At 35.1% G+C, this 16,525-nt stretch overlaps 1 pseudogene; it reads left to right on the top strand.

The window, feature by feature from the left end:
- Positions 1 to 16,525, top strand: part of LOC149555324 (putative receptor-like protein kinase At1g11050 pseudogene) — a 122,268-nt pseudogene that overhangs the window by 13,968 nt on the left and 91,775 nt on the right.

Consider the following 16,525-nt stretch of genomic DNA (forward strand, 5'->3'; position numbering starts at 1 on the left):
CAACAACAGCCTCAATCAACACATTTTTAGAAACACCGTTGGGAGAACGCTGACGTGGGAGAAGAGGAAGAAGATTATAATCGAGATTGCAAAGGGGTTATGTCATCTGCATTACGGCTTTCGGCCAAAAATTTATCACAAAGATATAAAGGCCAATGACATTTTGCTGGATGAGGACATGAATGCTTGTGTTGCTAATTTTGGGCTGGCGAAGATGGCGAGCAAAGGGGAATCGTATCTTGGGACAAAAATAAGGGGTATTTGGCTCTGGAGTATGCTCTATATGGAATTCTTATAGATCGGAGTGATGTGTATGGCTTTGGAGTTGTGTAGTTGGAAATCATGAGAGGCAGAAGGGCTCTGGATATCTCTGTGGAATGTTTGACTCAATACTTATACTAATTGGGCATGGAGGCTCTTGGAAATGAGTAGAGTAGTTGAATTGATAGATTGGAGAATGCACGAGAGTCATGAAGGGGTGAAAACAATGGATAGATTTGTTAAGGTGGATATTTTGTCTACTCATGTAATCTGGCTTTAAGGTCAAGCATGGCAGAGGCATTGAAGATGTTGGAGGGAGAGGCCGCCATTATCGCGATTATTTAGAATTTTTTGTTGGAAAATAAGAGTTTCTAACTTTTAGATAATTTCCTACAAACCTGATTTTTTTGTCATGTGTCAATCATTTCTCAATAATTTGACACTTCTCAATAAATTTTCTTTAAATATTATTTTAAAAGCTAACAATATGAACTCTATATTTGAAATGGGCACCCCTGGATGTCCCAAAAACTAAACCAATTTTCTGAAAGCAATTTTGTCAAACAGTTTGCATGCAACCTCTTATTTCCCCATTTAATGTTTTAAACCCCTTATAACTCCAGAAATCAAACATTTATTTGTTTGTTGTGGTTTGTGCATGGAATTGGTATCATACAACATAAACAAGAAAGAAACTACAATAATATGCAAAGTGGAAACGAACTGCTGCTAATAAAATGTTATTTTCAGAATTCATAAAACCAAATACATGGCAGATTAACAACTCACTAAGTACTTCGGCAGTATTGACATAATACTCTAGCCCATGCTTACGAACTTGGTGCTACAATACTTTGTCCTCCAATCAGTCCACTACCTTCGTAATACCATTCCCTCCAAGCGGCATAAGCGTCAGAAAAGTAGTGAAGAAGATATGAGCAAAATATCAAATCAGCCTGTAGCCGGAAATGCAACTAAACTGCCTAATAATGAAGCCAAAAACAAAGAATTCCAAAGGCCAAACCCCAAGGGAATGACGTCTAGAATGTTACAAGAGAGGATAGACATCCTCAAATGCCAATAACGGAGCTGCAACTCACACACCAATTTCTTCTCATATTCCACTTGTCTAATGAAGCTACAAATGCTTCCTTTTATTCTATTCCCATGGGTCCACTCAACTCATATGGGCAATGTGGGATAAAGATGTGTAATATAAAACATATATTAAAATACCCCTTATGTCTCCCTTGGGTACACATCACCATAAAATAAATATTAAAGTAACACTTTAATATTTTATAATTAAATTAGACGTTACTTTAATAAAACTTCAGGCATTAAAATGTATTAGCAATCGGACTCCGAATAATGTGAGTGATAGCTCATCGGAAAGCTCTCACCGAGGAGTATCGAATCCAATCACCAAAATTGACCTGCACTATCCTTCCAACTTACTAAAAATAGTAAGTATGCCTAAAACTTAGTAAATCAACTTTGTTTTGGCCCAAACTAGAAATGACTAGGCCAAAACACTCCAAGATCCCATTAAACCCTTCGTTAGCCCTCGGGGCCATGTAGAACAAGGCTAACGCACACACACTTGGTCAACTGCTAAAATGGGGACATTACAGTCCGCCCCCCTTAAAATTGCTTGTCCTCAAGCAATCTCAGTCCAGCCTGCTGAATAACCTGCTCACTCTCCCATGTAGAATCTTCCTCCGGCAGATCTTTCCATCTGACCAAATACTCCTTCACTATCCTATTTCTAAGCTTCCTCTCTCTGGTATCCAGAATAGCCTCAGGTACTAACACAAGCTTCCCCTCCTCATCCAAAGGGGGTAAATCTATAGAAGGCACTACACTCTGACCAATGGCTTTCTTAAGCCTAGACACATGAAACACATTGTGCACTCGATTGCCCTCTGGAAGCTCAAGCTCATAGGCAACTTTGCCCACTTTGCGAATCACCCTGTAGGGACCATAAAATCTAGGTTTCAACTTTTCAGCTCTGCTCTTCTTGAGCGATGACTGTCTATATGGTTGTAGCCTAAAGTAAACCATATCCCCTACCTCGAAACTACACTCTATTCGGTGCTGATCAGCATACAATTTCTGTTGATTCTGGGCCTGTTGTATATTCTCTTTGAGCACTTTCAGGATGTCCTGACTATCCTGCAATAAGTTTTTGGCTTTGGGCACTCTACTGTCCCCCAAAACTAAATCCATGAAGCTAGGTGCTTCATAACCATAGAGTGCCATGAAAGGAGTCATCTTGATGGACATATGATAAGTGGTGTTATAACAATACTCTCCCATATGCAACCATCTGATCCAAGCCTTTTGTTGTGTAGTTACATAGTTCCTCAAATATCCTTCCACCCATTTATTCACAATCTCTATTTGCCCATCTGTTTGTGGATGATAACTAGTGCTAGGTGTAAGGTCTGTACCACACAACCTAAACAACTCTTGCCAAAAAACACTCATAAACTTACTATCCCGATTGCTGACAATGAATCTGGGCAACCCATGTAACCTTAATATCTCTTTAAAGAAAAGATCGGCCACCTGTGCTGCTGTGTAAGTGGACAGAATAGCAATGAAGTGAGCAAACTTCATCAAGCGGTCCACCACCACATAGATGCAATCCCTTCCCTGCACTCGTGGTAAACCAGTGATGAAGTCCATCGAAATACTTTCCCATTTCCTATCAGGAATGGGCAAGGGCTGTAATAAACCTGCAGGAAATGTGTGTTCTCCCTTATTCCAGTTGACAAACCACACACTCCCTAACATACCTCTGAACATCATCCTTGAGCCCTTTCCATGAAAACCGCTCTCGAATCTGCCTGTAGGTCTTGAAGACCCCCGAATGTCCAGCTGTGGGTGCATCATGAAATGCCTTCAGTATCGCCTCTCTCAAATGTGATGACAGAATCAAATAAACCCTATCCTGAACTCTAATCAATCCATCTATCACCTCAAAGCGATCATCCTGTATGGTACCTGAAATCAATCTAAAAGCCCAAGCATCTCTGACATACTCTTCTATAATCCAATATCTCCAATCTCCTAAAATCTCTGCCAGAGCACATAAGTGAGGTCTCCGAGATAAGGCATCAGCCACCACATTTTTCTTGCCTTTGACAAACTCTATGTCAAAGTCATAAGCCTGCAATTTAGTCACCCATTTTTGTTGCCGGTCATTAAGATCATGCTAGCTCATGAAGTATTTAATACTATTGTGATCAATCTTGATCAAAAAATGTCCACCTACCAAATATGATCGAAATTTGGCCAATGCATGCATTATGGCCAACATCTCCCAGTCATAGACAGAATAAATTTTCTCTACTCCTTGGAGCTTCCTACTCTTGAATGCAATGGGATGCTTCTCCTACATCAATACTGCTCCAATCCCATCACCTCATGCATCACAATGAAGCTCAAAAGGCTTCGTGAAATCTGGTAGAGCTAGAACTGGACATGAAGACATTACCTACTTGAAATGCTCAAAACACCTCTGTGCTGCCCCTGTCCACACGAAGGCTCCTTTCCTGGTAAGATTTGTCAAGGGTGTAGCAATCTATGAGAATCCCTTAACAAACCTCCTATAAAAACCACATAAACCAAAGAATCCCTTAAGCTGTGTAAGGTTTGTGGGAGTAGGCCATTGTACAATAGCTCTAATCTTTTCGAGATCAACCCGAATGCCATATGCACTAATGATATGTCCCAGGTAAAGGAGCTCAGTCATGCCAAACTCACATTTAGATTCCTTGGCATACAATGACTCTCTCTCTCCAGAATAGATAACACCTCCTCTAGATGATGTAAGTGCTCCTCCCAGGTCTTACTGAAGACCAAGATGTCATCAAAGAAGATCAAGAAAAATCTCCTCAGTTGCTTCCTGAATACCTGGTTCATACAACTTTGAAATGTAGCAGGTGCATTGGTTAGACCAAATGGCATAACCATGAACTCAAAGTGGCCATAGTGACATCGAAAGGCTGTTTTCTCAATGTCCTTTGCTCTCATCCTGATCTGATGGTATCCAGATTGCAAATCAATTTTGGTGAAGAAGCATGCCCCATGCAACTCATCAATCAACTCATCAATCCTAGGAATGGGATACCTGTTTTTAATTGTTTTCTTATTCAGTGCCCTGTAATCGATGCACATGCGCATCGTCCCATCCTTCTTCTTTACCAATACTACTGCTGAAGCAAAAGGGCTCTTACTGGGCCTGATATGCCCCATCTCCAACAAATCCTTAATCGCCTTCTCTATCTCATCCTTGTGTTTCTTAGGATGACGATAGGGAGTAATCATAACTGGTTTGGCTCCCTCCTCGAGCTCAATAACATGTTCCATCCCTCTGTCAGGAGGAACCCCATGAGGAATATCGCTAAATACTTTAGCATGTCTATCAAGTATCTTCTGGACATCTAGTGGATGACTCTTTTCTTGTGGCTCTGGTGAAGTTGGCATAATGTGGCACTCTTCCGCCCACTCTATGTCATCATGACAAAAAAGTCTCTGCATTCTCCTCAAGGACACTACTCTGCAACCTCCATCTAAAAGCCTTCTAAGTACCACAGTTCTGCCCTCATGCTGGAATCTCATCTCCAATTTTGCTAGATTGAGTGTGAACTCATCTAGTGAAGCCATCCATGTCATGTCGAGGATGACATCATAATCTCCCATGTCCACAACATAGAACTCATCCTCCAACTCGTAGCCATCTCCAAACCTGATGCGAAGATTAGATATCTTTCGAGTGCATAATAACTTATCACCGTTAGCCACCATGACTCTAAACCCATCATGCTCCTCTGTCTGTAACCCTCTCCTAGCTACCAACTGTGCATCTATGAAGTTATGTGTAGCCCCAGTGTCAATAAGAGATATTACTTTTTGCCCTTGGATAGTACCCCTGACCTTAAATGTGATTGCCTTTTGGGCCCCTGTCAAGCGTGCCAACGATCTATCATCCTTAGGAATGTTGCTCTCCTCTATAGTGTTACCCTCATCAGAATCAGAGTGTTGATCCTCCCCTTTTGACTCTGACTCTTCTGCTGAAAAGTACTCCATTTGATTTGCCTTAGCCTTGAGAGAACATTTATGAGATAAGTCCCAAGGCTCTCTACAATGGAAGCACAACTTCTTCTTTCGAAGTTCATTCAAGGTTTCATTGTCTAGTCCTTTTGATCCTTCTTTGGGTTTGCTATACTCTTTCTGAAATGATTTTTTGTCTTTTTCCTTGTGGTAGGAAGTATCTGTTGAATGGTTTTTTCCTTTGTATACCGAAGGGGCTAAATCTCGTGCCTTTTTAGTTGCTTCAGCTCACGTGAGTGGATCATGTCCCTTCACCCAACCTCATAATGGATCAGCAAGACCATCACAAAATAACACCACCAATCTCCTAGGAGAGATATCAGTAACAAGTATAGACAAGCGCTGAAACTCGGCAATGTAAGCATCCACAGAACCTGACTGTTTTAACTGTGCTAGCTCCTTGAAATGTAACTCGGGATCCTTAGTGTCAAATCTCCCAATCAATGTTTCGGTGAATTCCTCATAGGATGTAATCTGATTATGCCCCAAAGTCACCATGCCATGATGTCACCATTCATGTGCAACGCCATCCAAGTGCATAGCCGCATACTTGATAGCCTCCTCCTCAGGCATAGGATTTAGCTGCAAGTATGTATCTACCTTCTGCACCCAAGCTCGTGCAGTCATCTTCCCTGAAGCATCATAATAAGGTAAAGAAAGTTTTCCAACTTTCTTCCTCAGCTCAAAGTTTTGATTCCTCCCTCCTGCTTTAGGCATGTGTCTCATCCTCAAGTCCATATAATCTCTAAGAGAAATATCCGCCTGAAACTCTGGTCCACTAGCCTCCCAGTCCCTCCTGAATTGATCCTGTAACTTGGTAATCTGCGGTTCGTTTACTGGTTGAACCGGATCTCTGGGTGGAAAAGTGGGTAGAAGAGGTCTCGAGCTCGCAGTCCGTGCTGGGCATGCAACGTGTCTAAAGTTATCAGCCTCATTCCCATTGTTGCCATGTCCATTATTACCATTAATGTTATTCTCAGGACCATTGTTGTTGCCTTGGCCTTCATGGTTATTGTTTCCCCCGTTGTTATTGTTTCTCTCGTTGTTATTGTTTCTATTGTTGGCATCACCTGGATTAATATTGACACCCATCTGTCTAGCCATGAGCTGCAACATCATGTCCATTCACCTATTCTGCTCCTGCTGCATACGCTGCCCCTGCTCTAATGTATCCAGTAACTGTTGGAACAGTACCTCCCCCTGATCTAGACCAGCATTTCTGCCTCCGCCTAATCTTGTATTCCTGTCATCTCGATCACCCATATTATTGTCCTGATCACAGAATATCTCCTCTGTGTCTGTATGGTTGAATTCAATGTCCCCCTGCACGGATGTACTAGACTGTTTTCTTTGCAAGTCTGAAATCCTATTTTGTCTTGCTCTGGTATCGCGGAAATTATAAGACCCCTGTTGAATGCTCAAACATAAATGCTTAGCCTGTGTTTTTTACTTACTTTTTCCCTCTATCCGACTATTCCAAATTCCCTATAAGACTTCCACAGGATGGCAGGACTTATAGCTCTGATACCACTGAAATGGGCACCCCTGGATGTCCCAAAAACTAAACCAATTTGCTGAAAGCAATTTTGTCAAACAGTTTCCATGCAACCCCTTATTTCTCCGTTTAATGTTTTAAACCCCTTATAACTCCATAAATCAAACATTTATTTGTTTTTTGTGTTTTGTGCATGGAATTGGTATCATACAACATAAACAAGAAAGAAACTACAATAATATGCAAAGTGGAAATGAACTGTTGCTAATAAAATGTTATTTTTAGAATTCATAAAACCAAATACATGGCAGATTAACAACTCACTAAGTACTTCAGCAGTATTGACATAATACTCCAGCCCATGCTTGCGAACTTGGTGCTACAATACTTTGTCCTCTAATCAGTCCACTACCTTCGTAATACCATTCCCTCCAAGTGGCATAAGCGTCGGACAAGTAGTGAAGAAGATATGAGAAAAATATCAAATCTGCCTGTAGCCGAAAATGCAACTAAACTGCCTGATAATGAAGCCAAAAACAAAGAATTCCAAAGGCCAAACCCCAAGGGAATGACGTCTAGAATGTTACAAGAGAGGATAGACGTTCTCAAATGCCAATAATGGAGCTGCAACTCACACACCAATTTCTTCTCATATTCCACTTGTCTAATGAAGCTACAAATGCTTCCTTTTATTCTATTCCCACGGGTCTGCTCAACTCATATGGGAAATGTGGGATAAAGATGTGTAATATAAAACATATATTAAAATACCCCTTATGTCTCCCTTGGGTACACATCACCATAAAATAAATATTAAAGTAACACTTTAATATTTTACAATTAAATTAGATGTTACTTTAATAAAACTTCAGGCATTAAAATGTATTAGAAATCAGACTCCAAATAATGCGAGTGATAGCTCATCGAAAAGCTCTCACCAAGGAGTATCGAATCCAATCACCAAAATTGACCTGGACTATGTCCTGCCGACTTACTAAAAATAGTAAGTATGCCTGAAATTGAGTAAATAAACTTCATTTTGGCCCAAACTGTAAATGACTAGGCCAAAACACTCCAAGATCCCATTAAACCCTTCGTTAGCCCTCGGGACCATGTAGAACAAGGCTAACGCACACACACTTGGTCAACTGCTAAAATGGGGACATTACAATTTCTTATTGAATTCTCCCTCTAAAAATCCTTAAAATTCAAATACTTAAAGCTAAAATTCCAATAATAAAATTAATAATAAATAATCTACCATTAAAAGAAAAATTATATAATAATTTAAAAAAGAAATGTTTAGCCTGGGATATAAGCTATATTTTTTGTTCGAGCATCATATACAAAGATCAGAGGTTCTAGATTTTAAATATTGTCGAAATGATATGTTTTATAATTTATGTTAATGTATCGAAGAATGAAAATAATCAGAAGAAACATTAGCAAAGTGTCCAAAAATAAAACCAAAATTTCCTTTGCAGACCAAAACTACATCGCTCGAAGTGCTTTTTTGTACATTACCATAAGAAGGAATAATATGGTAAATTATTTTATATCTTCTCTACTTTTTAAACATCACACTTATTTACCTTCTAGTTATATGTGGCTTTTGGGTATTAATCTATTCTTATACTTAAAATCACATTTTAATATTTTCCTGTATTTTGGGAAAAGTTACTTTTTGTGCATCTTCTAGTGGGCATTCAGTTTCTAGAGTTGATGATTTTTATGGATTGAATGAAGAATGATAGAGATGACTTCTTGGAGTGAGGTGGTTTACTTATACTTACAACTAAACCTAGAGAAAAAAATTACTAGTTCCATATATAATAGGAGCAACTAGAGTTTTAGTTGGGAAATTGGTTAGAGTTAAATGCTAATGTGTTGTTGATAATAGTGGCGGTGACCAAAATTTGCTTGATCTACTGCATTGATTTCGTAGACGCTTATCATGGTTGAGGTTATAATATATTTTTTTGCTATGTATGCAAAATTTTTGAACCACTAATTGTTCTATTTTATATCTATAATTTTGGGTTTTCAATGCAAAAGGAATACTAAAAGTGTATTTATACTATCTCAACTCATGTCATATACTTGAATATTTTCTTTTGGATATAACATTAGCAAATTTTCTCAATTGCATTATAGCCAATTTGTTGGAGTTTCATTAAATTCGTACAACTTGTAAATTTTGTATGATTATTTTTAAGAAGATATTTTGTATTGGTAGCATGGTGAGTGTTGCCACAATTTTGAGAATTTTTCTAACTACATTTCTCAAGAGTTATTTAATTTGGAGGTAGAAATCTATATATTGTGACTATGAAGAATGGCAAAGGAGATTGACAATGATGACATCTTGGATATTTAAGGGGAAAAGATGAAAATGATATTAAACCTAGAGAATGAATTGAGGAAAGAAATGTGTTTAATGTGATTCAATATTTCAATACCACCTCCATTTTATTCATGGTTGTTGGTTCCTTTATGATGTATAAGAATGCCTTTGTAATGTCATAACTCAATTTAGTTTTTACAACAATATATGATTTTTTTATTATATCTAGAATGTTTATTTATACTCTTGTTATGTTGAAAAAATTGCTCCTTTCTTTTTGGAGGGGAGGGGTATCATAAATTCATAACAATTTAGTGGTTGAGTTTCACAAATAAGTGTAACTACAAAGATTATACCTCTCAGGTCTATTTAGAGAGAATCATCAAATGCCACATCAATTTGTAGATGTTGAGCAATGATCATAAGTGCAACAAGATTTATTGCCGAAGCAACCAAAATAATTGATTCTATTTCAATGTTTTGGTAACTTGGTAGAATAAAAGATAATCATTGATAAAATTGTTGGAGTTGCAAGAGTAAGTCACTTTTCTTTCTTTTATTTACCTGTTTTATCTAAGTTTATTTAGTGTTTATTGTATTGTATAGAAATGATATCCATACATTTACACATTGAGATTGTTGTTATAGAGTATGACTGTTCCTTTAATGGAGGAAAGGAGAAGAGAAGAGTTGTGTAAATTCTCAAAGAAATAGATTAGATATAGGGTCGCGAGTATATCTAGGATAGATAGATTAAGTCTTTTAGGAGGACTCTTGTTTTATTGTGACCATGTTTAAGTTTTTAAGATGAGAATATGAGAGTTATGTTGATAGTAAAGAAGTTTATAATGGACAACATGAGATTATTAGAGTTTTGTAAATGCAAGTAGAAATAGATTGGATATAGGGTAGTGAGTATATTTGAGACAACTAGATCAAGTCATTTAGAGTTATTCTTACATTGTTTTATATATTATAAGAATGTAATTTTTTTTAATTTTTAAGAGAAAAATAAGGATTTTTGTTGTCAATAAATAAGTAGTCATTCAAAAAGAGTTTTGATTTATTTTTTACTACTAATAAATAATCCTTATCTAAACATTAAGAAGATATTTTTGGACTGAATATTCCAATAGGAACTAGACATTTTCATTCTTTTTGGACAAGTTGATCTTTATACAGTGAGAAAGGCTTCAATTCAATAGTAAATTTTATCTTTCAAAAAACCATTATTTCCCTTTGAATCTTAAGGCCATATCTCATTTTAGAATGTTTTCAAAAAAATTATATGTATATAATCTTTCAAAATTTTGAGAGTACACCCAAATGGCTAAGTAGATCCCCCAAATAAATAAAACAAAATATCAATGGGTTTTCTTTGTAACGATAATTTTAGTGTTGGACATGATCATAAAAGGATGTGTAATCTATTTGGGCATTGTGGCACATGTTTCAATTGTAACATTTAGTGCAATGAAATATTTTGTATCCATGCATAGATATCCTTAAAAAATTCATATAGTGCCTACTATAAAACTAAAATAGGGTTAGTAGAAAACTTGATACAAAATTGTAGGTAGAGAAATGTGCTTCTTGTGTATACAAATGAAAATTTTTGGATGTGGGTCATTCCTTCCATAAATGATGCCTTACTAGAGGTTGAGGAAAACAATATTAGTCCTTGCCTATGTTTAGGCAGGGAACTAATGTTTTCGGTGATGATTACAATTAATATTTAGAGCCAAAACTAGTCATTTCCTAATGTTGAAAACTAAGTTTATTTTTAAATTATTTTTAAACAACAATTCCTATTTCCTAATTGGCTAATATTAATTTAACCAGGGGTAAAAATGTTTTCCTTCCACAAAAAATTGAACATAAAAACAATTTCTAGAAATTTCTACCAATTTTTTTTTTTTTTTTAACTATAGAAAATCTATGCAAAAAATTTGTAAACCTATTTTCTCAAATTCTCCAAGAAATTGTTAAAATCAACTGCAAATTCAACATCTATTTTCGATGCCATGCTCAACAGATAAATCTAGAGTCTAATCTTATTAGTCGGTTGTATGCAATTCCAAGTCTCGTTGTCTGAATAGACAAATTACATCAAGTGTCGTTGTTTGAATAGAAAAATTCCATGGAGAAAGAGTCACAAAGCTCGAAGCTTAATTTTTTGAATGTTTTCCCCATCCTTCAGATTCAAACCCTGGACCTTTGAACAAGTTGGGCTTTGTAGAACAAGTGATTACCACTGCTTGAAAACCCTATTCCAACCCAACTCCATATGTTTATGGTCTTCTCTACATACTGAAACAACACATTTGGTTGACAATTCAAAAACAATATGCACAACTTTGTTTTTTTAATATACCAAATGATCACATTGTTCACATCTTTACTATTTCCAATCGTGTTATCAATGTTTCAACTACATTTTATTTTAACACCTTCTAGAATTTACTTTATCATCATAGTTCCTAAACTTGGCAACCACCCCAATATGGAAGCTATTCATTTAATTTTGGAAGGATTACTAATTCATATGAAAATATCTATAGATTGATTTTAAGGGCATGATTGTTGTATTATATAAATGAAATTATTTGCCACTTGATATTTGAAGATATTTAAAATAGATTTTTTAAAATTTTTTTTTTGATAAATTCTTATTTTTGTTGTAAAGAAAAACTATAAATAAAAATAAGAAAAAATGAATTATTTATTTCAATTTTTTAAATTATATTCACGACATTATTAAATATTGATAAATGTTTAATACTTTAAAATTTGATATTAAGAACGTCTTACATAGCTTCCTAAAATATAGGTCATGTCACAAATATTTTGAAATTAAAAAGTTTTGATTAGATATTTTTAAAAAGAGAATGTTTAATGAACTTAAGTTTGTCATGTATTTTGGTATAGTCATGTTTTTAATTATAAATTTATTTTCTTCTTTGTAAATAACAATTAAAGTACTATAGTAAAATTAATTAACTTAGTACACTTAAAAACTATTTTGTAAATATAAAATAATTTCAACACCATGGGTGACACTTCTTCCCTTGCTCAGCAACAAAATGGGCCTCACCAAAGATGGTTTAGAAAGTTGTCACCAATTCCAAATATTTTTTAGGAATGATTTACAATAGCGAGGGCAGCGTGATTGCTCCCAAAAAAGAGTACAAAAGAAATTATCAAGCTAGATTCAAACATGGGTTCTTCTCATAAAATTCCTATTAGCCAATATAGTGGTTTCACAATCATATCCATATCTAATATGGTTGTGGGAACTCTGATAAAATCTAACACTACTTTATCTACAATCGTGGTTAGAAAATTTGAGATAAAAGTAGGAATTTCTATCTAGTTCCAAAAATATGTTTGGAGTTTGAAGGGATTTTAAAACTCTAGCTCTCCATTTTCAAAAAATAACAAGACAAAATATAATCTATTGTTTGTGAAAAGATTCGGCAAGTGGTACAATGCCTGGATGTGAGATAATGAAATAAAAGAATAATCTTGTGAATAAATCAAAATTAATCCCCTACGAAATCCAAATATACTATAAATACTCTATACAACATCTTCTTATAGTAGATTATTTGCAATCAAATGATACATTTTGAAAAATATTGGATTGGGTGGAATCATTGGACATAACATTGTATTTGGGTTTCATTTTGCATAGTCACCATACAAAAATAATAATTACTATATGTGGTTCCATTGGAATCCTAAAAAAAATCATATAATAATTCAGTGAAAATGTAGCCTAAAATATCTCATTCAAATATTTATTCTTTTCATTTCATAGAACTTTAACATATTAATCTTAAATGATTTTAAAATAAATCACATTAAGAAAATACTTTTTGCATAATATTATATATTTTAAATTACCAATAATTAGAGTAGTTGATTTTGTATCTATAATAATTTTTTCTTTTGACTAGTAATAATAGAAAAATTATTCTTATATTAAGACTAGTAATACAAATCATTTTTCTTGCATTCAGTCACTACACTATAAATAGAGAAATAAAACTCAACAAGATAGGGACTCTAGCTCTTTTATAGCTCTTGTTTTATTAATGGAGTTATTAGAGGTTCCAATTTATAGTCCAAAAATGCTTCAAATGATATAAATGTCTATCAATGGACTTTTTAGGGTTGATATTTTTCTTCAAACTCTCATCAAAATTTTAAACTTGTGAATGTAATATAACTATCAAAAGGTTGTATACAATTCACAACCACAAAATCTATTAAGTATGTGATTTTTCAAAGTTAACAAAAGAAGGAAAATTGCCAAAAAATTGCTAGTTAGTAGTTATAGATAGGATTTTTTGACCCATTCAAGCCAAAATTAAACAAAAGAGATATAGTACTTAATTATAGAATTCATTGATTTCAAACAAGTCCAAGATTTCCTTTAGAGGATGAGTCATCCAAAAAAACTTGAGTTCAACAAGACACTACCACAATATATTCAACCATAGTAATCAGGAGAGTGACTAACTCTTATTTCTTAATACACAATGTAACTAGGTAGTTTCCCAAAGATGGGGGACCAAAAGGATTCCAAACTATTTTTTGGTCCCTCAAAAGTAGTATGGAATGCACATCCTATGGGTAATACACCCTATACAATGTATATAATATGGTATTGTTAGAATATACAGTCCACCAATATAACTGAGAGGGGGGGAAGGGTGGGGTGAGGTGAATCAATAATCCAATTGATATCAAAATTATCAACCTTATTAAACTTTAACTATATGAGCAATATAATCAAAAACCACAATAAGATACTCATACACAATAACACCCTATATGTTAACTAGGGAAAACCATGGTGGGGATGGTACCCGCAAGATGATGTACTAATATAAATGTTGCTTGTTAGAGGATGGACCCTGTTAGGAGTTTGTGAATACATTCAGTACATATAAGTCCATGTTAGGAGACTTTGTATCCCTGTTAGGAGTTGTGCCAACCTTGTTAGAAGTTTTGGAAGACAGCTAGGCCCACTGCCCAAATAACTTCAAGGATAAGACCAATGAACCCACTGTCCAAATGATCTCTGCATTATTCCTTGCAGAATAATAGAAATGAAATTTAGTTCCTTCCTCTATCTTTGTCTTGTCAACTAGACTAATACTCCTTTTGATCTTGTAACTAGATCAAAAATCTCGCATCCAATGATCCCTTGGATTGCTTATACGCATTTACCAAACACTCTGCTCCTTTTCGCACTTTGCACTTCATACAATGATCTCCACACATTACAATCAAGGAAAAAATCTTTCTTTTTTTATACTAAATCTTCAAAATAATTCCTTGAGTCAGCCTTGAGAGTTTCCTAATTAATTATAATAAGATAATTAATTAATTGCAATTACAATAGCACTATCGCCTCACAGTCTATACAAAAATTTACATGTGCGATATTAGGGCTTGTGCACTTGCTGATGTCACCAATTGACTATCCTCTGTTACTACCTAGATGCACATTTTTTCATTACATCTCAGATATAAGATAGCAAACAAATATCAGGAACTGCTTTCCAAATGCTCTTGCTCTAAATTGCACTCTATAAATTAGGTACAACTTCCATGTGTCTTTGACTTAGACTCTGTGCACTAAACCACATCATCAAGACATTGTGCTGAACATGTCCATGCCTCTACATCACCAGACAATCAAACCATTATCTGTATGACCAATATCTCTATCAGTTACTCAGCCAGTCTTTACAGAAACCATACTATGTTGACATCAATGACAAACATAGCCATGAATGCAACATGTCAATACTCTCCAATGCTTAGGGTACTCCCCAAAAGTAGTATCATCAACATTCATGCTAATAGGTATAACATGCCAAGTATCAATTTTGGCATACCAAACCAATTTGGCATGCACTAAACATGGTGCATTCCATATAGGTTGTGCACCCTTTTTGGAATGTACAATATTTAGCACTAGAAAAAATGCAATAAACCTTTTAAATAATGTGCATGACCTATAGGGTATACACCATATTTGTTACATTTCATTGATAAATTGGTACATTTCATAGAGGTTTTTGTGGTTCTCAAGGTGTGAAATTGGTTGGACCTAGGGTGTTATTTTCAAACCCTATTGGGGGAGCTTCCCCTTGGCCCCAAAAGGGGAACTACCCATTGATCATAGGAGAGAAACTACCCCTTCACCCTATGGGTGGTTTTCTCCTAGATCCCCAAAAGGGGAATTTCCCCCAAATCCCCATTCAATAATTTGGGAGAAAAATGAAATAGTAAAAGTGGGAAAAAGTTGACTTTTAAAACTTTTATTAGGATCCATATAAAACATTACTATTTAGGGGAAAGAAGGGGTCTTCGAAAAGACGCATGGAAGATGGAGATGAGGGGGAGAGAGAGAGAGAGAGAGAGAGAGAGAGAGAGAGAGAGAGAGAGAGAGAGAGAGAGAGACCCCTTTCCACCTATTATGTGGGTAAGTGCAAAAAGTTGTTGTGCCAAAAGGGGGGTATAAGTGGCCACTTTTTTTTTTTTTTTTTTTTTTTTCTAAAATCAACAATTTTTGAACTTCAACAGGAATTTGAAAATAGTTATGCTCAAAATTTTAAGATATGAAAAAAACAGTAGTCCTTTGAATCTAGTTTCTAAACTACTAATTTTTTTTTTCAAAATGGTTTAGTTTTGGGTTCTCAAAAAGGGAGCCACGAGAAGTGGTGCAATTTTTTTCAGAAAAAATATAACATAGTGCAAAATGTGGGCCCCATAAAATTTTAAATTCTTTTGAAATTCTTTAATTGCTCTGGTCAAAAGTTACCTAACACCATGTAGTTTATCCAAGATTTTTTGGATAATTTTATAATGTGTATATTTTTAATGAATTTTGTAATTGGACACATCCCAAAAATTTGAAATATCTATGTGTTCCACTTAGAAATTATTGAAAACTAATCTAAAGTCAAAATTTCTTTTTTTCAAAGTGTGTACAATGGAGTCTAGTCTCTTAAAAACTAAGTTGTTGTAAAATTTGATGAATGAGATAAAATCTACACCCCAATTAGTACATGTTGGTTTTTGAGATAAAATGGACAAACATTCAAAAGAAATTAGAGTTGAAAGGCTTGAAATAGAATGATTTCAAATTATATGCTTATATAGATAAGACAGAGATCTACAATATCACATAAATTGATTTTATCTATGCTTAACCATGAGGAAACTTGAAGGAGAGCATAAAAAAAAAATCAATCATTTTTTGTATGCTTGTTGCAAAACACATC

The sequence above is a fragment of the Cupressus sempervirens genome, chromosome 5 (genome assembly GCF_028749045.1).
Source record: "Cupressus sempervirens isolate cs-2001-9-10 chromosome 5, ASM2874904v1, whole genome shotgun sequence".
NCBI lineage: Eukaryota > Viridiplantae > Streptophyta > Pinopsida > Cupressales > Cupressaceae > Cupressus > Cupressus sempervirens.